The following is a 26,330-nucleotide window of genomic DNA, read 5'->3' as shown; positions in this document are numbered from 1 at the left end:
AAGAGGTGGGCAAACGGAGCCTCTAGGAGCAGGTTCAACACCCCCCCTCCTCTGCTCCTAGAGGGTAATTAGCATATTATAAAAGTTTGTTTTTCTCAATAACGGCGGCAGGCAGTGAGATGGCACTAATATAGTTATGTTCAGCTGACATTAGCCCATCGCTTATGTCCGCCAGCTTCATACCCATTTTTCCTGTGACAGAAACCCTTTAAGGGTACCTGCACATGCAACATCTGTATCTGTATGCAGAAAATCGGAATGCATAAAAATGGATACAAATCTGCACTAGCTAAGCCTCGTTCTCCACGGACAGCACACGTCCCCATTCATTTTAATGTGTGTATTCAGACATCAGTGTTTTAGCACGGTCCGTGGGTCAGTGTTTTTAGCACGGATGCATGCTCTATTTTGTCCATGGCGTCCGTGAAAACCAGGAGAGATTTTTTTTTTTAAAGTTGTATCTGTCCTTTCTACTTTCTCTCCTTTTAGGAGCCACTCCTTATTTTGGCTTCCACAACTACATCAGGAAACCTGACCGTGTGACCGTACCCTTATACATTTAGTCGTCCTGTGAAACCGGTAGAGCGCACACCTCAAGGGTGCAGTGTCAGATGTCTCACACCCATCGCTCCTCCGCACTTTCTTGCAAGGGTACAACCGCACAGCGTGGCACCCTCAATACCACCATTCACAATACAGACCCACTGAACTGAGCACTTTCCATTAAGAGCCCACTGCGGCGCATTCGAACGCATGGTCGTGCCATAAAGCCTTTCCGAATTTCCCACTACCTTTTCACCTTTTATACCAGATTACTAAAATCTCTGGATTTGACAATATTCGTGGTTTCACTTTCTTTAGGGGTGGGTTCACACAAGTTTTACAAGCCCCAAAGAACTGTAAAAAAAAAAGAAAAAAACGCTTAAAGGGAACCTGTCACCGGGATTTTGTGTATAGAGCTGAGGACATGGGTTGTTAGATGGGCGCTAGCACATCCGCAATACCCAGTCCCCATAGCTCTGTGTGCTTTTATTGTGTAAAAAAAACGATTTGATCCGTATGCAAATTAACCTGTACGTGAGATGAGTCCGGTGTGAAGGAGCCCAGCACTACCCCGCATCCTCAGAATCTCCTCCTTGCTCCCCGACGTCAGAAAGCCAGAGCGCCATAATCTCGTGATGCGCGAGCTAGTGCATGCGCAATGTCGTCATAGTGTTCCTTCCCTGACTCATCTCACATACAGGACTCATCTCAGGTTAATTTGCATATGGATCACATTGTTTTTTTTCCACAATAAAAGCACACAGAGCTATAGGATATTGCGGATGTGCTAGCAACCGTCTAGCAACCCATGTTCTCAGCTCTATACACAAAATCCTGGTGACAGGTTCCCTTTAATATTAGTGATGAACGAACCCAGGTCAAAGTTGGGGTTCGTTATGCTGCCCATAGACGGAATGCCTCTAAGGCTACATGCCCACGAACGTTGTTAGTTTCCGTGACCGTTCCATTTTTTTTTTTGCGGATAGGATGCGTACCTATTCATTTCAATGGGTCTGCAAAAAATGCGGACAGCACACCGTGCGCTCTCTGCATCTGTATGTCCGTTCCGTAGCCCCGCCAAAAAAAATAGAACATGTCCTATTCTTGTCCGTTTTAGGCATTGTTACAATAGATCCGCAAAAAAAAAACAACTATGGCATACGGATGTTATCCGTTTTCTTTTGCGGATCCGCAATTTGCGGACTGCAAAACACATACGGTCGTGTGCATGTAGCCTAAAGGTGTCCCTTTTGCATTCCGTCTTAAAGGGGTTCTCCAGGAGTATAAAATGTCCCCTCGTGCCAGGTACCCCACATAGAAAATACTTATACCCTCGGGAGCGGGGTAAGTATATTCCATGTGGGGTGCCCGGCACATGAGGGGACATTTTATACTGTTGGAGAACCCCTTTAAGTATAACATTATTTTCCGATATAACCATGTTATAATGGAAAGTAATTCATAAATCGCCCGAACCCCGACTTCAGTGAAAAAGTCCGGGTTTGGGTCCAGGCACCCGAACTTGCAAAGTTCGATACAGACCTGAACTTTGCAGTTCGGGTTCGCTCATCCCTAATTGTGAGCCAAAACCTGGTGGGGGTCAAAAACACAGAAAAGGCCCAAATCTTTCCTTTAGGCCTCATGCACACAACCGTATGTATTTTGCAGTCCAGAAAAAATATGGCTAACGTCCGTGTGCCTTCCGTATCTTGCGGAATGGAACAGCTGGCTCCTAATAGAACAGAACTATTCTTGTCCGTAATGCGGACAATACGGACAATAATAGGACATGTTCCATTTTTTTGCAGAACGGAAATATGGAAGCGGAATGCACACAGAGTTTCATTTCATTGAAATGAATGGTTCCACATACGGTTTACAAAACAATACAGCCATGGAAAGAACATACGTTTGTCTGCATGAGCCCTTATACCTTATCTCAGTGCAGCCACCACACCGGGTTTGGGCTCACAATCACTGACGCGTGAAGGTGGCCACTGGCTTCCTTCATACATAGCTTTGGTCATATATTTTAGCCAAATTTTTTCAAGCCTTTTCCCCTCACTAATAGAGAAGTGTACAGGCAAGTACCAGAAAAAAATACATACCCAAAGAACGCTGCATAAAAAAAAACCACACATACAAAAAAGCAAAAATCATGGAACCAAAAATTGCAACCCAAGTGAAGAAAAATGCCACAAAAACTGTAGCGTGTTTCATAATTTCCTATTGGCTTACAGCTAACGTGCTGCTATGGTTTGTTTTTTTGGCAGCAGAAAAACTGCCTTTTGCAGAAAAAAATTGTGTGTGAAACCACCCAATGGCAGCTTATAAACTCTGCAGTCCCGCTTTACTTTGCCTCCTGATTGTATTGTGGATAATTTACATTGGAAATTGCTTGGACAAGAAACCATCCATCCTGCGGGTGATCACCCTAATGAGTCTCGTCTCCCAGTATCTGTACACCTCTCCAGTATACAATCCCAGTATCTGTACACTACTCCAGTGTACAATCCCAGTATCTGTACACTACTCCAGTATACAATCCCAGTATCTGTACACTACTCCAGTATACAATCCCAGTATCTGTACACTACTCCAGTATACAATCCCAGTATCTGTACACTACTCCAGTATACAATCCCAGTATCTGTACACTACTCCAGTATACAATCCCAGTATCTGTACACCTCTCCAGTATACAATCCCAGTATCTGTACACTACTCCAGTGTACAATCCCAGTATCTGTACACTACTACAGTATACAATCCCAGTATCTGTACACTACTCCAGTATACAATCCCAGTATCTGTACACTACTCCAGTATACAATCCCAGTATCTGTACACCTCTCCAGTATACAATCCCAGTATCTGTACACTACTCCAGTGTACAATCCCAGTATCTGTACACTACTCCAGTATACAATCCCAGTATCTGTACACTACTCCAGTATACAATCCCAGTATCTGTACACTACTCCAGTATACAATCCCAGTATCTGTACACTACTCCGGTATACAATCCCAGTATCTGTACACTACTCCGGTATACAATCCCAGTATCTGTACACTACTACAGTATACAATCCCAGTATCTGTACACTACTCCAGTATACAATCCCAGTATCTGTACACTACTCCAGTATACAATCCCAGTATCTGTACACTACTCCAGTGTACAATCCCAGTATCTGTACACTACTCCAGTATACAATCCCAGTATCTGTACACTACTACAGTATACAATCCCAGTATCTGTACACTACTCCAGTATACAATCCCAGTATCTGTACACTACTCCAGTATACAATCCCAGTATCTGTACACTACTCCGGTATACAATCCCAGTATCTGTACACTACTCCGGTATACAATCCCAGTATCTGTACACTACTACAGTATACAATCCCAGTATCTGTACACTACTCCAGTATACAATCCCAGTATCTGTACACTACTCCAGTATACAATCCCAGTATCTGTACACTACTCCAGTATACAATCCCAGTATCTGTAGTATTCTGTACACTACTCCAGTATACAATCCCAGTATCTGTACACTACTCCAGTATACAATCCCAGTATCTGTACACTACTCCGGTATACAATCCCAGTATCTGTACACTACTCCGGTATACAATCCCAGTATCTGTACACTACTACAGTATACAATCCCAGTATCTGTACACTACTCCGGTATACAATCCCAGTATCTGTACACTACTCTGGTATACAATCCCAGTATCTGTACACTACTACAGTATACAATCCCAGTATCTGTACACTACTCCAGTATACAATCCCAGTATCTGTACACTACTCCAGTATACAATCCCAGTATCTGTACACTACTACAGTATACAATCCCAGTATCTGTACACTACTCCAGTATACAATCCCAGTATCTGTACACTACTACAGTATACAATCCCAGTATCTGTACACTACTCCGGTATACAATCCCAGTATCTGTACACTACTACAGTATACAATCCCAGTATCTGTACACCACTCCGGTATACAATCCCAGTATCTGTACACTACTCCAGTATACAATCCCAGTATCTGTACACTACTACAGTATACAATCCCAGTATCTGTACACTACTCCAGTATACAATCCCAGTATCTGTACACTACTACAGTATACAATCCCAGTATCTGTACACTACTCCAGTATACAATCCCAGTATCTGTACACTACTACAGTATACAATCCCAGTATCTGTACACTACTCCGGTATACAATCCCAGTATCTGTACACTACTACAGTATACAATCCCAGTATCTGTACACTACTCCGGTATACAATCCCAGTATCTGTACACTACTCCGGTATACAATCCCAGTATCTGTACACTACTACAGTATACAATCACAGTATCTGTACACTACTACAGTATACAATCCCAGTATCTGTACACTACTCCGGTATACAATCCCAGTATCTGTACACTACTACAGTATACAATCCCAGTATCTGTACACTACTACAGTATACAATCCCAGTATCTGTACACTACTCCGGTATACAATCCCAGTATCTGTACACTACTCCGGTATACAATCCCAGTATCTGTACACTACTCCGGTATACAATCCCAGTATCTGTACACTACTACAGTATACAATCCCAGTATCTGTACACTACTCCAGTATACAATCCCAGTATCTGTACACTACTACAGTATACAATCCCAGTATCTGTACACTACTCCGGTATACAATCCCAGTATCTGTACACTACTCCGGTATACAATCCCAGTATCTGTACACTACTCCGGTATACAATCCCAGTATCTGTACACTACTCCGGTATACAATCCCAGTATCTGTACACTACTCCGGTATACAATCCCAGTATCTGTACACTACTCCGGTATACAATCCCAGTATCTGTACACTACTCCGGTATACAATCCCAGTATCTGTACACTACTCCGGTATACAATCCCAGTATCTGTACACTACTACAGTATACAATCCCAGTATCTGTACACTACTCCAGTATACAATCCCAGTATCTGTACACTACTACAGTATACAATCCCAGTATCTGTACACTACTCCGGTATACAATCCCAGTATCTGTACACTACTCCGGTATACAATCCCAGTATCTGTACACTACTCCAGTATACAATCCCAGTATCTGTACACTACTCCGGTATACAATCCCAGTATCTGTACACTACTCCGGTATACAATCCCAGTATCTGTACACTACTCCGGTATACAATCCCAGTATCTGTACACTACTCCGGTATACAATCCCAGTATCTGTACACTACTCCGGTATACAATCCCAGTATCTGTACACTACTCCGGTATACAATCCCAGTATCTGTGCACTACTCCGGTATACAATCCCAGTATCTGTACACTACTCCAGTATACAATCCCAGTATCTGTACACTACTCCAGTATACAATCCCAGTATCTGTGCACTACTCCAGTATACAATCCAAGTATCTGTACACCACTCCAGTATACAATCCCAGTATCTGTACACTACTCCGGTATACAATCCCAGTATCTGTACACTACTCCAGTATACAATCCCAGTATCTGTACACTACTCCGGTATACAATCCCAGTATCTGTACACTACTCCGGTATACAATCCCAGTATCTGTACACCACTCCAGTATACAATCCCAGTATGCTTCCAGTGCTGTTCTATACAGTCTTAATATCATCCCAAAATTCACCTGTATAATCCCATTGTCACTCCAGTACTGAGCCTACTATATAATCCCCGAATGTGCTCAGTACTGCAGTGTGCGAACTACAGTAAGTACCCATATGTCATAACATACTGCACTATACCATTCCAGTACGCTCTGCTGCTCCCAGTGCACTGATACAGGCTCCAACCCGAGTATTCTCCCAGTCCAAGTATGAACCTATTTAAGCACTATACAGTCCCAGTATGAACCCAGTACTCCACCATACAATCCAAGTATCAACCCAAGACTCCTTTATACAGTCCCAGTATGAACCCAGAACTCCACTATATAGTCCCAGTATGAACCCAGTACTCCACCATACAATCCCAGTATCAACCAACAACTGCACCATTCAGTTCCAGTATGAATCCTGTACTCCGCTATACAATCCCAGTATGAGCCAACAACTGTACCATTCAGTCCCAGTAAAAACCAGTACTACACTACACAATCCCAGTGTGTGCACAGGAGTCCGGAGTTTACATCTGCATTGAGTTTGCATGTTCTCCTGTGATGTCATAAATAGACTGACTGGTTTACTGGAGTTCTGTGAAACAATCTGTAGTGCATTGTGTCTGTGTGATTAGATTGTGAGCTCCATTGGTTACATCGGGAGTGGCGATACGAAATCTGTTGGTACTACATTATATAAGAAAACAGAGATTAAAGGGAACCTGTCACCTGGATTTTGTGTATAGAGCTGAGGACATGGGTTGCTAGATGGCCGCTAGCACATCCGCAATACCCAGTCCCCATAGCTCTGTGTGCTTTTATTGTGTAAAAAAACCCAGATTTGATCCATATGCAAATTAACCTGAGATGAGTCCTGTCCCTGAGATGAGTCCAGTGAGAAGGAGCCCAGCACCGCCCCGCATCCTCAGAATCTCGAGCATCGCGAGATTATGGTGCTCTGGCTGTCTGACGTCAGGGAGCAAGGAGGAGATTCCGAGCATGCGGGGCGGTGCTGGGCTCCTTCACACTGGACTCATCTCACGTACAGGACTCATCTCAGGTTAATTTGCAAAAGGATCAAACCGTTTTTTTTTTTACACAATAAAAGCACACAGAGCTATGGGGACTGGGTATTGCGGATGTGCTAGCGGCCATCTAGCAACCCATGTCCTCAGCTCTAGGCACAAAATCCCGGTGACAGGTTCCCTTTAAGTAAATCCCTGCACCCCTCCACTATACAATCCTATTATGCTCCTAATACTCCACTATACAATGTCAATATGATCCTAGTTCTCCACTATACAATCCCAGTATGATCCTAATACTCCACTATACAATCCCAGTATGATCCTAATACTCCACTATACAATCCCAGTATGATCCTAGTACTCCACTATACAATCCCAGTATGATCCTAATACTCCACTATACAATCCCAGTATGATCCTAGTACTCCACTATACAATCCCAGTATGATCCTAGTACTCCACTATACAATCCCAGTATGATCCTAGTACTCCACTATACAATCCCAGTATGATCCTAATACTCCACTATACAATCCCAGTATGATCCTAATACTCCACTATACAATCCCAGTATGATCCTAGTACTCCGATATACAATCCCAGTATGATACCAGTACTCCACTATACAATCCCAGTATGATCCTAGTACTCCACTCTACAATCCCAGTATGATCCTAGTACTCCACTATACAATGCCAGTATGATCCTAGTAGTCCACTATACAATCCCAGTATGATCCTAGTACTCCACTATACAATCCCAGTATGATACCAGTACTCCACTATACAATCCCAGTATGATCCTAGTACTCCACTATACAATCCCAGTATGATCCTAGTACTCCACTATACAATCCCGGTATGATACCAGTACTCCACTATACAATCCCAGTATGATCCTAGTACTCCACTATACAATCCCAGTATGATCCTAATACTCCACTATACAATGCCAGTATGATCCTAGTACTCCACTATACAATCCCAGTATGATACCAGTACTCCACTATACAATCCCAGTATGATCCTAGTACTCCACTATACAATCCCAGTATGATCCTAATACTCCACTATACAATCCCAGTATGATCCTAGTACTCCACTACACAATATGATCCTAGTATGATCTGTACAATCCAAGTATTACACTATACAATCCCAGTTTCACCCCAGTACATCATTATACAATCCTAGTACTTCATTATACAATCCAATGTAACCCTTATTTGATCACAACACCTCACTGTACAATCCCAGTATTGCGGTATATAACCCCTGTTTCATCCCAGTATGTCTCTGCACCATCCCAGTACTGCACTATACAATCCCATTCTGATCTCAGTACTTCACTATACAATCCCAGAAGTGCACTATACACTGCCAGTATCAACCCAGTACTTCACTGTACAATTCCAGTACTTCACTATACAATGCCAGTATCGACCCAGTACTTCACTGTACAATTCCAGTACTCCATTATCCAATCCGAGCATCATGCCAGTACTCCACTACACAATGCCAGTACTCCACTATCCAATCCTAGTATAATCCTAGTGCTCTACTATCCAATCTCAGTATGATCTCAGTGCTCAAATGTCTAATCCCAGTATGATCCCAGTACTCCACTATACAATGCCAATATGATCCCAGTACTCCACTATACAATGCCAGTATGATCCCAGTACCCCACTACACAATGGCAGTATGATTCTAGTACTCTACTTTACAATGTCAATATTATCCCAGTACTCCATTATCCAATCCCAGTATGATCCCAGTATTCCACTATACAATGCCAGTATGATCCCAGTAGTCCACTATACAATCCCAGTATGATCCTAGTACTCCACTATACAATGCCAGTATGATCACAGTACTCCACTATACAATCCCAGTATGATCCTAGTACTCCACTACACAATGCTAGTATGATCCCAGTACTCCACAACACAATCCCAGTATGATCCTAGTACTCCACTATACAATGCCAGTATGATCACAGTACTCCACTATACAATCCCAGTATGATCCCAGTACTCCACAACACAATCCCAGTATGATCCTAGTACTCCACTATACAATCCCAGTATGATCCCAGTACTCCATTATCCAATCCCAGTATGATCCTAGTATTCCACTATACAATGCCAGTATGATCCCAGTACTCCACTATCCAATCCCAGTATGATCCCAGTACTCCATTATCCAATCCCAGTATGATCCTAGTATTCCACTATACAATGCCAGTATGATCCCAGTACTCCACTATCCAATCCCAGTATGATCCCAGTACTCCATTATCCAATCCCAGTATGATCCTAGTACTCCACTATACAATGCCAGTATGATCCCAGTACTCCACTATACAATGTCAATATGATCTTTGTACTCCGCTATCCAATCCCAGTATGATCCTAGTACTCTGCTATCCAATCCCAGTATGTACTCCGCTATCCAATGCCAGTATGATCCCATTACTCAACTATACAATGCCATTATGATCCTAGTACTCCACTATACAATTCCAGTATGATCCCAGTACTCCACTATCCAATGCCAGTATGATCCCAGTACTCCACTATACAATGTCAGTATGGTCCCAGTACCCTACTACACAATTCCAGTATGATCCCAGTACATATACAATGCCAATATAAGCGCACCCCTTTCTCACAGACTGGCATCTGGCAGGACACATGTTGCACCAGCCATAGTGCCCAATGCTCTGCCACATATACTGAATTGCCAGCAGACACAAGTTCTCCATCCATTTGTTATGGGAGCACCCGGTGCCAGTCACAGAAGGCATCACCTCCTCACCCCTTAAACTCCTAGTTACCATGTTGCTGCTTTGAGGACAAAGTCACCTTCTGCATCCGCACAAAGCTGAAACTGCTAATCATAGATTACATGGCAGCCACTTGTACCTGGCACCGAGACCCCACACAGCTGGTAGATGCCAACTTGGCACTAAAGTGCCCGTGAAGCCCCCATGCCAGCGCTGCAGTTCTATCTCCCCCGGTGCCCAGCACTGACCCGCAGGATGTAGCTGGCTGCTCCTCTCCCCAAGTTTGCCTGCAATCTCCTGCAGCCAGCAACACGTGTCCGAGGGCAGAACTTACTTGTCAGGACGGGGCTCTCCTGGTGCCAGGTGCCAGCACACATCGCCCGTGCTCCCGGGGCAGGTGGATGCAGGGGAAGCGATGCTACCAGTGGCGGAGCCAGTCCTGTGTGAGGCTGAGGAGGGAGGGAGGAGGCGCCATCACTGAAGGCTGAGGAGGGGCCTGAGCTCTCCGGAGAAGCTGGAGTGAGAAAAGTCCCCGAGCCACCAGCTCTGCTACATGTGTACAGAGCCGGCACTGCTACATGTGTGTAGTGTGCAGAGCTGGCACTGCTACATGTGTACAGAGCCGGCACTGCTACATGTGTACAGAGCCGGCACTGCTACATGTGTATAGTGTGCAGAGTCGGCACTGCTACATGTGTATAGTGGGCAGAGCTGGCACTGCTACGTGTGTACAGAGCCGGAACTGCTACATGTGTATAGTGTACAGAGCCGGCACTGCTACATGTGTATAGTGTGCAGAGTCGGCACTGCTACATGTGTGTAGTGTGCAGAGCCGGCACTGCTACATGTGTACAGAGTCGGCACTGCTACATGTGTACAGAGCCGGCACTGCTACATGTGTATAGTGTACAGAGCCGGCACTGCTACATGTGTGTAGTGTGCAGAGCTGGCACTGCTATATGTGTACAGAGCCGGCACTGCTACATGTGTACAGAGCCGGCACTGCTACATGTGTATAGTGTGCAGAGCTGGCACTGCTACATGTGTACAGAGCCGGCACTACTACATGTGTACAGAGCCGGCACTACTACATGTGTATAGTGTGCAGAGCTGGCACTGCTACATGTGTACAGAGCCGGCACTGCTACATGTGTACAGAGCCGGCACTGCTACATGTGTATAGTGCACACAGCCGGCGCTGCTATATGTGTACAGAACCGGCACTGCTACATGTGCATAGTGCACAGAGCCAGCACTGCTACATGTGTACAGAGCCGGCACTGCTACATGTGTATAGTGTACAGAGCCGGCACTGCTACATGTGTATAGTGCACAGAGCCGGCACTGCTACATGTATAGAGTGTACAGAACCAGCACTCCTACATGTATATAGTGTACAGAGCTGGCACTGCTACATGTGTACAGAGCCGACACTGCTACATGAGTACAGGTGACAGAGCCAGCACTGCTACATGTATATAGTATACAGAGCCGGCAATAGTACATGTATAGAGTGTACAGAACCAGCACTGCTACATGTATATAGTGTACAGAGCCGGCATTGCTACATGTATATAGTGTACAGAGCCAGCACTGCTACATGTATATAGTATACAGAGCCGGCAATAGTACATGTATAGAGTGTACAGAACCAGCACTGCTACATGTATATAGTGTACAGAGCCGGCATTGCTACTTGTATATAGTGTACAGAACACTTCTACATCTACTGAACGCTAAGGAGGGGCCTGAGCTCTCCAGAGAAGCTGGGGTGAAAAAAATCCCCGAGCCAGAGGCGAGGTGACAGAGCCACTGCTACATGTGTACAGAACCAGCACTGCTACATGTGTACAGGTGACAGAGCCGGCACTGCTACATATATGTAGTATACAGAGCCGGCACTGCTACATGTATTCACTGAACGCTGAGGAGGGGCCTGCGCTCTCCGGAGAAGCTGGAGTGAGAAAAGTCCCCGAGCCAGAGGCGAGGTGACACCAGCACTGCTACATGTGTACAGAGCCGACACTGCTACATGTGTATAGTGTACAGAGCCGGCACTGCTACATGTGTATAGTGTACAGAGCCGGCACTACTACATGTGTACAGAGCCGGCACTGCTACATGTGTATAGTGTACAGAGCTGGCGCTGCTATATGTGTACAGAGCCGGAACTGCTACATGTATATAGTGTACAGAGCTGGTGCTGCTATATGTGTACAGAGCCGGCACTGCTACATTTATATAGTGTACAGACCCGGCGCTGCTACATGTGTACAGCGCCAGCCCTGATACATGTATATAGTGCACAGATCTGGCACTGCTACATGTGAATAGTGTACAGCGCCGGCACTGTTACATGTGTATAGTGTACAGAACCGGCGCTGCTACATGTGTACAGAGCCGGTACTGCTACATGTATATAGTGCACAGAGCTGGCACTGCTACATGTGTATAGTGTACAGAGCCGGCACTGCTACATGTATATAGTGCGCAGAGCCGGCGCTGCTACATATGTACAGAGCCAGCACTGCTTCATGTATATAGTGCATAGAGCCGGCGCTGCTACATGTGTACAGAGCCGCCACTGCTACATGTATATAGTGTACAGAGCCGGCACTGCTACATGTGTATAGTGTACAGAACCGGCGCTGCTACATGTAGTGCACAGAGCCGGCGCTGCTACATGTGTACAGAGCCGGCATTGCTACATGTATACATGCAACGGGCGCCTCTCCCCAGGGCCCTCTATAACGCAACCCAGATGTAGGAAATGCCGGGTGGTGTAGTGCAGCCTAAAAGTCTCTTTACATGTCACGGTGCTGCTACCTGGATACTGTTGGAGCGCAGACTTTGGCTCCGATGCAATAAATAGGGGTAATAATTGAGGGATTTGAAGGAAAGATTGAGTCCAGACCTTGTATGTAGTTCAGTGGCAGCTTTACTTTGCATAAACGTTCTCCAAAACGGTTTACAGGCTTTGTCTTGATTCCAGCAGGCTTTAGCATTAAACTGGCAGGCAAACTCCACCCTGCTATATCTGTTTCTCTCTGGCTCTGCTGTACTCACAGGCTGGCTGTATAACTCAGCTTCTTCTGTATGCTGCACTTCACTTTGTAGTCTGACTCTAGGTTATGCCAAGGAACTTTCCTCTTGGCTCCTGAGGCTTCAAGCTTTGGCCTCCATGGCCAGCAGAGCTTAAGGTGCTCTGGCTGGCGTGGGCACGTCCAGCAGAGACGTGCCCCTGTAGACCCTTCCTCTAGCTGGGGGTAAACTAGATTGACGCTAACTGGTCCCCACCCTCCCTTCAGGAAGTTGGACTAGCCCACCTCCTTACAGAGGTGGGCTCTTCCTTGTTTGCTGCCACCTGCTGGTGAACCAGGCACATTACATGAACAGTTGCATAACATTAGAAATGCACATTGTATAGGACCTGGAATAAATGCATAAGATGACATGAGGTTAGACTAATAAAGACGGTAGCAAGGTGCAGAAGTGGTAACACAACTCTGGGGTGTTCCATTCCCCCTTACTTAAAACCAAGCCGTCCTCGGCCTGTGCTTAGGATGTGCTCTAAGGGTCCCCAAGGAAGGTTAAAGTGCTGCATGAGAACAAACATAGACTGACATAGAGACAGCTACCACTAGGTTCCTGCCTGTATGAATATTTAAACCAAAGGCAGGTTACATAAAAATGCGTAAAACGACAAGTAGCATAGACTAATTAGCTGTAAAAATATTAATTTTTATTGAAATACATGTTAAAAAACATGTAAATTGAGATGACAAACGTATATATATCAAGTGCGGTACACCCCTGGGAGATACAAGTTATGGGTATGACATAAAGAGGAATGTGGGAAGAGGATGCAAAGGTAAACCTACTGAATGGGCATCTAACCAAATAAAGTGCAAAGTGCTATGTGGATAAGGTACAGAAACAAACCCTGTTGAACAACAGAGGTCGCATCCCTACCCTGCCAAATAACTCACAAGTAGTGCATGATACAAAATGTATACAAGTGATCACATACCGTTTGTAAGAATAATATCTCCACAGGAAGACCGCACACCCCGGCACGCGTTTCGGTGGAAACCTTCCTCTGGGGGCACGGCAATCTTCCTATTGGGAGGGTTCTATTTAAATAGACGCTCCTCCAATCAGATATTATCTCATCAATGTGAATTAAAAACATATAGTGTGGATGGGACCATCCGTCCTATCACAGCCTTTCCGGTGAGTGGGGGCACAGAGTGGCCGCGCGGTGGTCAATCGCGCGGACGCTCATGCGCTCACCAAATGGTCAAACAAGGACCTGAAGTGACGCGGTAATCCCGCGAGACAGGCGGCGGTCACGTGATGGCCCGCCACGCGACCGTCAACGTCAGAGGGATGGCTCACATGACCGCGATCCGCAGTCACATGACCAGCATACACCAAACAACCCAGAAGAAATGATACCGCCACGGGTATGAAGTGAAAACATGAATGCTAGCACCCTTGACGTTGTTAGACCTGCTTGTGACTCTACATTGACGTCCTCAGAGGCAGTCCATATGAGCTAGAAAGTAAGGTGCTAGCTATCTGGCTAACTATATTAAGTCCAGAGTCCATTGGTAGTGCATAGGATCACATTGCGGTACCCGTAATAGAGTCCAGACAATTGGCTAAATAATTGAACTTTGCTGAAACTGTAAAACATTAGTGCAAAAATAGTGTAAATATATAATGCAATAACATAGTGCAATCAAATTCACATTGCAGTCTTTTCCTTTACTGCTGGCGCATCAAGTGCACCAAACTGGAACAAATAGTGCTAAAGTCATTTGTAATCCACATGAGGTATGCATAGAATAGCAGCAATTATGATGAGAACCCTTTTTTGCAAGGGGGCTCCCACTTAACCTGAGAAGCAGGAAAAAAGGAATTGGGCGCTGTTAGGCGCAACTTGGAGATATTTTTGAAGATGGGGGGAGTCCTTACAAACATGTCCATCTGGATAAGAAACAAACAGGGGGCAACCAAACAGAAAATGGGCCAACAAGTCCTCACCCGTCAAGTCCAGTTCATGTTGTGGCTCCCATTAGTCCATGATTTTTCTTTTCTTCAGAATGAGGGCTCCATAGAGGGGCTCCATAAAGGAGGTATCGAAAATCCTCCTCGCTGCTGGAGCTACTGAATGACATTAGAGGGCACTCCTGCCTCTTGTAGGCCAAACTCGCTGCCATGGTGGTGCTCCGCTGACCTCTAGTGGAGGACCTCAGTAGTGACCGGGTGGTCACGCTGGCTATGGCAGCAGCCACATTTTCCTTTGAAGTGCTGAAACCTCCTGCCGGGGCAGGGGAGCTCAGGATCTCCGGCTGTAGGGGCTGTGGCCAGGGAATCTCCAACGGTGGTGATGGAGCCCGGGAACCTCCTGCTGCAGCGGATGCCATTTTCCAGGACAGCAGGTAGTTAACCACCAACGGATTATAGGAGAAAACGGTAGTTGTCAGGCATCCCAGCTGGAGAGTTGGAGGCGGAGGTTTGGACAGGAGGGTCACCCCGGTCACAAATGGTCCCTTGAGAGAGCCCATGGGGGTGTACTCCACGTGGTCCCCCGTGTATAAGCTATGACAGACCTGCGTCCCACGAAGAGTTCTTTGCCTCTCTCGTCATCCACCAGGAAACCGAAGCCGCGTTCCACGGAGAACCACAAGATGGTCCCTCGGCGCCTCTCCAGCTTCAGATCCCCCGGCCGTGGGTGGTGTAGGACATGGATAACCCAGTCCTCAATGGCTTTCTTGTAATCCCATATTGTCTGGGCGTGGGCTGTAACTTCCGGCGGGACCATCGGGTTTAACTGGGAAAATGACCCACTCTTCCTGGGCGGTGGAGTGGACACTCCAGCCGCCTCCACTGCACCAGCTGGCGTGGCGGACACCTCGGACCTTCTCTCCGGGTTCAGCTGTACTTGCGAGAGTCTCAGTTCTTGCAGGGCAGCCTGCACTTCGGGCTCGTCACCCCACACCATTTCACCCCAGTTGGGCCACACAGGACGCGTAATTTTTTCTTCCTGTCTCTCCATGGTGACTTATAGGCGGCCAGTAGCGCCCCCCTTTTCCTTTTCTTGGTGTACTTATCCTGGATTCCTGACCAACAAGCGGCACAGTGCCTAAAGAAGGCTGGTTTTTCAGCAGAAAACGTTCGCACAAAAAGCCGCACTTTACTTGTATTCAAATAAAAGAAATTCATATCCAACATGAAACTCTTCTGTCTGTGATTTACAATATCTTGAAACAAAAGGCATTGAAAAGCAATTGAAGGTGTTTGCTTAGTTTAGATAACACATCTCAGAAATCTCAGAAAGCATGAGTGTTAACTCTACTACATCGGTAAATCCTGTTCGTGACGGCAAAATTGCAACGGGCGGCACCCCCCAGGGCCCTCAATAACGCGTCCCAGGTTTAGAAAATGCCAAGTGGTGTAGTGCGGCCTAAACGTCTCTTTATGTGTCACGGTGCTCCTACCTGGATACTGCTGAACCCCAGGCTATTTGTTCCGAAGCAATATATAGGGGGAATAATTGAGGGATTTGAAAGAGAGATTGAGTCCAGACCTGTTATGTAGTTCAATGGCAGGTTCACTTTGCATAAACGTTCTCCAAAACAGTTTACAGGCTTTGACTTGGTTCCAGCAGGCCTTTCGCATTAAACTTGCAGGCAAACTCCACTCTGCTATATCTATTTCCCTCTGGCTCTGCTGTACTGACAGGCTGGCTGTATATCTAAATACAGCTGTGCTGTGTTTGCTGCCATCTGCTGGTGAACCAGGCACACAGGCATTTGCGGATCCGCAATACACGGGCATCGTTCCGTGTGCATTTCGCATCACGGATGCGGACCCTTTCACTTCAATGGGTCCTCAAATCCAGAGATGCGGAATGGTGCGGAACGGAACCCTACGGAAGCACTATGGAGTGCTTCCGTGGGGTTTCGTCCAGTACTTCCGTTCCGCAAAAAGATAGAACATGTCCTATCTTTTTGCGGAACGGCCGGTTCGCGGACCCATTAAAGTGAATGGGTTTGAGATCCGCTCCGGCTGCCCCACGGTCGGTGTTCGAGCATTGCGGCCCGCATTTTGCAGGCCGCAGCACGGCCACGGGGTGCACACGTTCGTGTGCAGGAGGCCTTACTTTGCATAAACGTTCTCCAAAATGGTTTACAGGCTTTGTCTTGATTCCAGCAGGCTTTAGCATTAAACTGGCAAACTCCACCCTGCTATATCTGTTTATCTCTGGCTCTGCTGTACTGACAGGCTGGCTGTATATCTAAATACAGCTCTGCCGTGTTTTCTGCCACCTGCTGGTGAACCAGGCACATTACATGAACAGTTACATAACATTAGAAATGCACAGTGTATAGGACCTGGAATAAATGCATAAGATGACATGAGGTTAGACCAATAAAGACAGTAGCAAGGTGCAGAAGTGGTAACACCACTCTGGGATGTTACATATAGTGCACAGAGTCGGCGCTGCTGCATGTGTACATAGCTGGCACTGCTACATGTATGTAGTGTACAGAGCCGGCACTACTACATGTATAGAGTGTACAGAACCAGCACTCCTACATGTATAGACCGGCACTGATACATCTGTACAGAAGCGGAATTGCTACATGTGTACAGGGTACAGAACCAGCACTGCTACATGTGTACAGGGTACAGAACCGACACTGCTACATGTGTACAGAACTGGCACTGCTACATGTGTACAGGATAATTGTTATATACAAGTTACAAAAAACTTGGGTGCAGCTCGAGAAAAGTCTTGAAGAAGGGAGTGAGAGGTACGAATTATGGAGGTCATTAATCTTAGGTCGCTAACAGAACGGAGAGCACGAGTAGGGTGGTAGATGGAGATGGGGGAGGAGATGTATGGAGGTGCCGCACTGTGGAGAGCTTTGTGGGTGAGGGGGAGAAGTTTGAACTGTATTCTGTGGTGGATGGGCAACCAGTGAAGTGACTGGCAAAGGCTAGTAGCATCAGTGTAGCGGTTGGATGGACAGATGAGCCTGGCTGCAGCATTTAGGACAGACTGAAGGGGGGAGAGTTTAGTGAGAGGGAGACCGATTAGTAATGCGTTGCAGTCGTCAAGATGAAAATGAATCAAGGCAACAAGAGTTTTTGCCGTTTCCACCGTAAGAAAAGGGCGGATTCTGGCGATATTCTTGAGGTGCAGACGACAAGAGCGTGTCAGTGATTGAATATGGGGAACAAAGGAGAGATCGGAGTCAAATGTGGCCCCAAGACAGCGGGCATGCTGCACAGGAGTTATGATAGTGCTGCAGACCGAAATTGAAATTTCAAGTTTAGGTGAGTTAGTAGATGGTTATACACTCACCTAAAGAATTATTAGGAACACCATACTAATACGGTGTTGGACCCCCTTTTGCCTTCAGAACTGCCTTAATTCTACGTGGCATTGATTCCACAAGGTGCTGATAGCATTCTTTAGAAATGTTGGCCCATATTGATAGGATAGCATCTTGCAGTTGATGGAGATTTGAGGGATGCACATCCAGGGCACGAAACTCCCGTTCCACCACATCCCAAAGATGCTCTATTGGGTTGAGATCTGGTGACTGTGGAGGCCATTTTAGTACAGTGAACTCATTGTCATGTTCAAGAAACCAATTTGAAATGATTCGAGCTTTGTGACATGGTGCATTATCCTGCTGGAAGTAGCCATCAGAGGATGGATACATGTTCTCATTCTGTTTCCGCCAAATTCGGACTCTACCATTTTAATGTCTCAACAGAAATCGAGACTCATCAGACCAGGCAACATTTTTCCAGTCTTCAACAGTCCAATTTTGGTGAGCTCGTGCAAATTGTAGCCTCTTTTTCCTATTTGTAGTGGAGATGAGTGGTACCCAGTGGGGTCTTCTGCTGTTGTAGCCCATCCGCCTCAAGGTTGTGCGTGTTGTGGCTTCACAAATGCTTTGCTGCATACCTCGGTTGTAACGAGTGGGTATTTCAGTCAACGTTGCTCTTCTATCAGCTTGAATCAGTCGGCCCATTCTCCTCTGACCTCTAGCATCCACAAGGCATTTTTGCCCACAGGACTGCCGCATACTGGATGTTTTTCCCTTTTCACACCATTCATTGTAAACCCTAGAAATGGTTGTGCGTGAAAATCCCAGTAACTGAGCAGATTGTGAAATACTCCGACCGGCCCGTCTGACACCAACAACCATGCCACGCTCAAAGTTGCTTAAATCACCTTTCTTTCCCATTCTGACATTCAGTTTGGAGTTCAGGAGATTGTCTTGACCAGGACCACCCCCCTAAATGCATTGAAGCAACTGCCATGTGATTGGTTGACTAGATAGTTGCATTAATGAAAAATAGAACAGGTGTTCCTAATAATTCTTTAGGTGAGTGTATAACCAAAGGCCAGGGCCTACAGCCACATCCCTGAAAACTCACAATAGACATGATATGAATGCATACCCATTGTGTTGGGGATATCCACCTCAGGAGAACCACGTACCCCTCCTCTTTCTAATGTGAGTTTTTAGGGATGTGGCTGTAGGCCCTGGCCTTTGATTATACAGTCCTGATCAAAAGTTTAAGACCACTTGAAAAATGCCAAAAAATCATATTTAGCATGGCTGGATCTTAAGGTTCCAAGTAGAGCTTCAACATGCAACAAGAAAAAATGGGAGTGAGACAAAAAAAATGCCCATGTCCTCCTCCGTGTGACGCAGCGGACGAGTTCTCGCGCATGCGCCGTGCGCGGCTGTATTCGGCGCATTTGAGATCTCAGCTCGGAGCGGTCAGACATTCAATGCGCATGCGCCGAATACAGCCGCGCATGCGCATTGAATGTCTGACCGCTCCGAGCTGAGATCTCAAATGCGCCGAATACAGCCGCGCACGGAGCATGCGCGAGAACTCGTCCGCTGCGTCACACGGAGGAGGACATGGGCGGGCTGGAGGGACGCGCTGGGCGGTGGCTGTGTATGAAGGTAGACGGAGCCTCTAGGTGCTAATGACGCCCACATAGCACCTAGAGGCTCATTAGCATATTTATAAAAGTTAGTTTTTTAGCAAAACCGCTGCCCCACAAGTGATTATAGTAGGATGGTTGGCCAGAGCAGACACTAGCAGATCGCTAGTGTCTGACAGCTAATTATGTCATACGAAGTGATAGAAACCCTTTAATGAAAACAACGAATAAACTGAAACAGGCTGTTTTTCAGCTGATCAAAAGTTTAGGACCACACCTCCAAAAAAAAAACTAAACCCCCCCAAAACAGAAATCCAACTTCCAAACATGAACTCAGTAATGAGTAGCTCCGCCGTTATTTTTTATCACTTCAAAAATTTGTTTCGACATGCTTGATGCAAGCGTTTCCATGAGGCGAGTGGGAACATTTCTCCAAGTGGTGAAGACGGACGCACGAAGGCCATCTACTGTCTGGAACTGTTGTCCATTTTTGTAAACTTCCCTTGCCATCCACCTCAAAAGATTCTCAATTGGATTTAGATCAGGGGAACACGCAGGATGGGCCAAAAGAGTGATGTTATTCTCCTGGAAGAAGTCCCTTGTCCTGCGGGCATTGTGTACTGTAGTGTTGACCTGTAGAAAAACCCAGTCGTTACCACACAGACGAGGGCCCTCAGTCATGAGGAATGCTCTCTGCAACATCTGGACATAGCCAGCGGCGGTTTGACGCCCCTGCACTTCCTGAAGCTCCATTGTTCCACTGAAGGAAAAAGCACCCCAGACCATTATGGCGCCCCCTCCACTGTGGCGCGTAGAAAACATCTCAGGTGGGATCTGCTTGTCATGCCAGTAACGTTGGAAACCATCAGGACCATCAAGGTTACATTTTTTCCCATCAGAGAATAAAACTTTCTTCACTTTTGAATGTCCCATGTTTGGTGCTCTCTTGCAAAGTCCAAACGAGCAGTTCTGTGGCGTTCAAGGAGACGAGGTCTATGAAGACGTTTTTTGTTTTTAAAGCCCTTCAGTCTCAGATGCCGTCTGATGGTTATGGGGCTGCAGTCAGCACCAGTAAGGGCCTTAATTTGGGCCGAGGATCGTCCAGTGTCTTGACGGACAGCCAATTGGATCCTCCGGCTCAGTGCTGGTGAAATTTTTTTGGGTCTTCCACTTGACTTTTTTGTTCCATAACCCTCAGGATCATTTAAGAAATTCCAAATGACTGTCTTACTGCGTCCCACCTCAGCAGCGATGGCGCGCTGTGAGAGACCCTGCTTATGCAGTTCAACAACCACGTTCAAAAAGGGAGAGTTTTTTTGCCTTTGCCATCACAACGTGTGACTACCTGACAGAAAATGACAATGAATCCACATCTTTGCACAGATTTGGCCTTTTAAAGGCATGTGGTCCTAAAATTTGGATCAGCTGAAAAACAGCCTGTTTCAGTTTAATCGTTATTTTCAATTAATTGAATGCTCAAAAAATGTTTTGTCTCACTCTCATTTCTTCTTGTTGCATGTTGAAGCTCTACTTGGAACCTTGTTAAGATCCAACAATGTAAAATAAGATTTTTTGCCATTTTTCAAGTGGTCTTAAACTTTTGATCAGGACTGTATTTACTTAGACTACTTTGATGGATGTTGTTACTGTGATACGGCTATTTATTTATGGATATGGAGATTTAGTCGTCATTATGCATTTGCACTTTTCTGTGCTGTCTGTGACCGTTTATTGATGTGGAGATTTACTTCATTGTATTCTTTACATGCACTTGCACTTTATACCCTTTTGGTGTTATATGTCTCTATACATACAGTACAGACCAAAAGTTTGGACACACCTTCTCATTCAAAGAGTTTTCTTTATTTTCATGACTGTGAAGGCATCAAAACTATGAATTAACACATGTGGAATTATATACATAACAAACAAGTGTGAAACAACTAAAAATATGTCATATTCTAGGTTCTTCAAAGTAGCCACCTTTTGCTTTGATTACTGCTTTGCACACTCTTGGCATTCTCTTGATGAGCTTCAAGAGGTAGTCCCCTGAAATGGTCTTCCAACAGTCTTGAAGGAGTTCCCAGAGATGCTTAGCACTTGTTGGCCCTTTTGCCTTCACTCTGCGGTCCAGCTCACCCCAAACCATCTCGATTGGGTTCAGGTCTGGTGACTGTGGAGGCCAGGTCATCTGGCGCAGCACCCCATCACTCTCCTTCATGGTCAAATAGCCCTTACTTTCAAAGTTTTCCCAATTTTTCGGCTGACTGACTGACTGACCTTCATTTCTTAAAGTAATGATGGCCACTCGTTTTTCTTTACTTAGCTGCTTTTTTCTTGCCATAATACAAATTCTAACAGTCTATTCAGTAGGACTATCAGCTGTGTATCCACCTGACTTCTCCTCAACGCAACTGATGGTCCCAACCCCATTTATAAGGCAAGATATCCCACTTATTAAACCTGACAGGGCACACCTGTGAAGTGAAAACCATTTCAGGGGACTACCTCTTGAAGCTCATCAAGAGAATGCCAAGAGTGTGCAAAGCAGTAATCAAAGCAAAAGGTGGCTACTTTGAAGAACCTAGAATATGACATATTTTCAGTTGTTTCACACTTGTTTGTTATGTATATAATTCCACATGTGTTAATTCATAGTTTTGATGCCTTCAGTGTGAATCTATAATTTTCATAGTCATGAAAATAAAGAAAACTCTTTGAATGAGAAGGTGTGTCCAAACTTTTGGTCTGTACTGTACATATCAATTGGGGTCACAGATTTATACACAGCATTACGCCAGCTGATTTACTTTTTATCTCCATCTCTCTCCCCCCCTTTTTTTCATTGATACACATGTGCCGATATACCTCCTCAGGTGTAGTCATTTTTTATCTGTTGTATCATGTTCTCATTTTATATATGTAACTTCTATTTAATAAAGGATTTATTTTTTGATGATATACAGTACCCGTTTAATCTCAGTTCATTTTCGGTATTAGGTGTATAGATGTGTACAGGGTACAGAACCGGCACTGCTACATGTGTACAGAACGGGCACTGCTACATGTATTCACTGAACATAGAAGAAGGGCCTGAGCTGTCAGGAGAAGTTGAAATGAAAAAAGTCCCAGAGGGAGAGGCGGGGTGACAGATCCAGCACTGCTACATGTGTAAGGGTACAGAACCGGCACTGCTACATATGTACAGAACCGGCACTGCTACATGTATATAGGGTACAGAACCGACACTGCTGCATGTGTAGAGGACTGACACTGCTTCAAGTTGTACAATGTACAAAACCGGCACTACTACATGGATAGAGTGTACAGAAGCAGTACTGCTACATGTATATAATGTACACAACCAGCACTGCTGCATGCCTGAGCTCTCAGGAGAAGCTGAAGTGAGAAAAGTCCCCGAACGATAGGCGAGGTGACAGAGCCAGCACTGCTACAGGTGTACAGAACCAGATGCTGGCTGTCACACTGCGCTGACTTCTGTCTGTCACACTGCGCTGACTATTGGCTTCCACACTGCTCTGACTGCTGGCTGTCGCACTGCGCTGACTGCTTGCTGTCACACTGCGCTGACTTCTGGCTGTCACACTGCGCTGACTACTGGCTTCCACACTGCTCTGAATGCTGGATGTCGCACTGCGCTGACTGCTAGCTGTCACACTGCACTGACTGCTGGCTGTCACACTGCGCTGACTTCTGGCTGTCACACTGCGCTGAGTGCTGGCTGTCACACTGCGCTGAGTGCTGGCTGTCACACTGCGCTGAGTGCTGGCTGTCACACTGCGCTGAGTGCTTGCTGTTACACTGCGCTGACTGCTGGCTGCCATACTGCGCTGACTGCTGGTTGTCACATTGCACTGACTGCGGAACGGAAATACGGAAAACGGAATGCATGCGGAGTACATTCCGTTTTTTTAGCGGAACCATTTAAAATGAATACGGAATGCAAAAAACGGCCCGTAAACGGAAAAATAAAAAACGGTTGTGTGAAAGAGCCCTAAGGGTCCATTCACACGTCCGTGGTGTGTTGCAGACCTGCAAATTGCGGATCGGCAACACACCCGGCCGGCACCCGCTATAGCTGCGGACAAGAATAGGACATGTTCTATCTTTTGCAGAGCTGTGGACCGCAAGTTCGGGGCCGAAACCCGGAAGTTCAGGGCCGCGCTCCGCAAATGCGGAAGCGGAGAGCACATAGTGTGCTCTTCGCTTCACCTCCGGGCCCATAGAGAATAAATGGGTCCGCACCCGTTCCGCAAAATTGCGGAACGGGTGCGGACCCTTTTGCGGACGTGTGAATGAACCCTTAGGGTCATGTAAGCAAGTGTAGGCCATCCGTGACCGTATTGCAGACCGCCACTTGAATGGGTCTGCAATCTGCGAGATAACACGCTGTGCAGAGCGGAGGCATGTCATGGAAGCACTATGAAGTGCTTCTGTGGGATTTCGGTCCATGCCTAGCACTGCAAAACAATCAAACATGTTCTATTCAAAGCTCTTATTTTTTTTTTCCATTCAAAGCTCTTGTTTTTTTCTTCCTTGCAAACCTTCCCCTAAGGCCTCATGCACACGACCATTCCGTTTTTTGTGGTCCGCAAACCGCGGATTCGCAAAAGACGGAAGTCGTCCGTGTGCGAAACGCAAAACGGACAAGAATAGGACATGCTATATTTTTTTTGCGGGGCCACGGAACGGAGTGCTGTCCGCATCTTTTGCGGCCCCATTGAAGTGAATGGGTCCGCACCCGAGCCGCAAAAACTGCGGCTCGGATGCGGACCTGAAAAACGGTTGTGTGCATGAGGCCTAGAAGTGAGTTGGGCTAACTTCTGCAGGTAGAGTGCAGTATAAATCCCAGCGCTGCTCTCCCCCCGTGCATTATGAATATGCCGATCTCTGGCAGAATATTAATCCGTGAAACACTTCTACTTTTAAAGTAAAGGCATTGTCCAATAAATATATTGCTCTGAGATTTCACTCAGCGCCTGCAATGATTTTTATTACCCATTCCTGACATTTTATTATTCTTAATAATCCTTTCTGAAGATTTATGAAATTCTCCTCTGCTGGAGTCCAAAATACAGAGAGATTTTTGCAATATTGATGATATTTCAATTTATTGTTATTATAATGCAGGGCATCAATGAGAAATATTTATTAGGAAACATTGTAGCAATCTGAGTTCACCAGATGGCATATACACACAAACACAGATGCATGTAGATATACAGTATATTGCATGTTCTCCCCGTGTTTGTGTGGGTTTCCTCCGGTTTCATCCCACCTTCTGAAGACATAATGATAGGGAACTGAGATTGTGAGCTCCATTGGGGACAGCAGTAATGCTAATGTCTGTAACAGCGCCGCGGAATATGTCAGCGCTATATAAGTGAGTAATACCGTATATGTTCTGATGCAATGCTGAAGTTGATATACACTGCGTGCAGAATTATTAGGCAAATGAGTATTTTGACCACATCATCCTCTTTATGCATGTTGTCTTACTCCAAGCTGTATAGGCTCGAAAGCCTACTACCAATTAAGCATATTAGGTGATGTGCATCTCTGTAATGAGAAGGGGTGTGGTCTAATGACATCAACACCCTATATTAGGTGTGCATAATTATTAGGCAACTTCCTTTCCTTTGGCAAAATGGGTCAAAAGAAGGACTTGACAGGCTCAGAAAAGTCAAAAATAGTGAGATATCTTGCAGAGGGATGCAACACTCTTAAAATTGCAAAGCTTCTGAAGCGTGATCATCGAACAATCAAGCGTTTCATTCAAAATAGTCAACAGGGTCGCAAAAAGCGTGTGGAAAAACCAAGGCGCAAAATAACTGCCCATGAACTGAGAAAAGTCAAGCGTGCAGCTGCCAAGATGCCACTTGCCACCAGTTTGGCCATATTTCAGAGCTGCAACATCACTGGAGTGCCCAAAAGCACAAGGTGTGCAATACTCAGAGACATGGCCAAGGTAAGAAAGGCTGAAAGACGACCACCACTGAACAAGACACACAAGCTGAAACGTCAAGACTGGGCCAAGAAATATCTCAAGACTGATTTTTCTAAGGTTTTATGGACTGATGAAATGAGAGTGAGTCTTGATGGGCCAGATGGATGGGCCCGTGGCTGGATTGGTAAAGGGCAGAGAGCTCCAGTCCGACTCAGACGCCAGTAAGGTGGAGGTGGAGTACTGGTTTGGGCTGGTATCATCAAAGATGAGCTTGTGGGGCCTTTTCGGGTTGAGGATGGAGTCAAGCTCAACTCCCAGTCCTACTGCC

General features: G+C 45.8%; 1 long non-coding RNA gene across 1 annotated transcript; it reads left to right on the top strand.

Moving 5' to 3' along the window:
- The first annotated feature begins 1,640 nt into the window (after positions 1-1,640).
- Positions 1,641-24,327, top strand: LOC121005872. The gene is made up of 3 exons (XR_005779968.1): positions 1,641-1,653; positions 13,719-13,722; positions 24,134-24,327. It is a non-coding gene; the product is annotated as an uncharacterized LOC121005872 (long non-coding RNA).
- The last annotated feature ends 2,003 nt before the right edge of the window (positions 24,328-26,330 follow it).

Source organism: Bufo bufo, chromosome 6, assembly GCF_905171765.1.
Source record: "Bufo bufo chromosome 6, aBufBuf1.1, whole genome shotgun sequence".
Lineage (NCBI taxonomy): Eukaryota > Metazoa > Chordata > Amphibia > Anura > Bufonidae > Bufo > Bufo bufo.
Note: the sequence above shows the minus strand (reverse complement) of the source record. Positions and strands in the feature narration are given on the sequence as shown.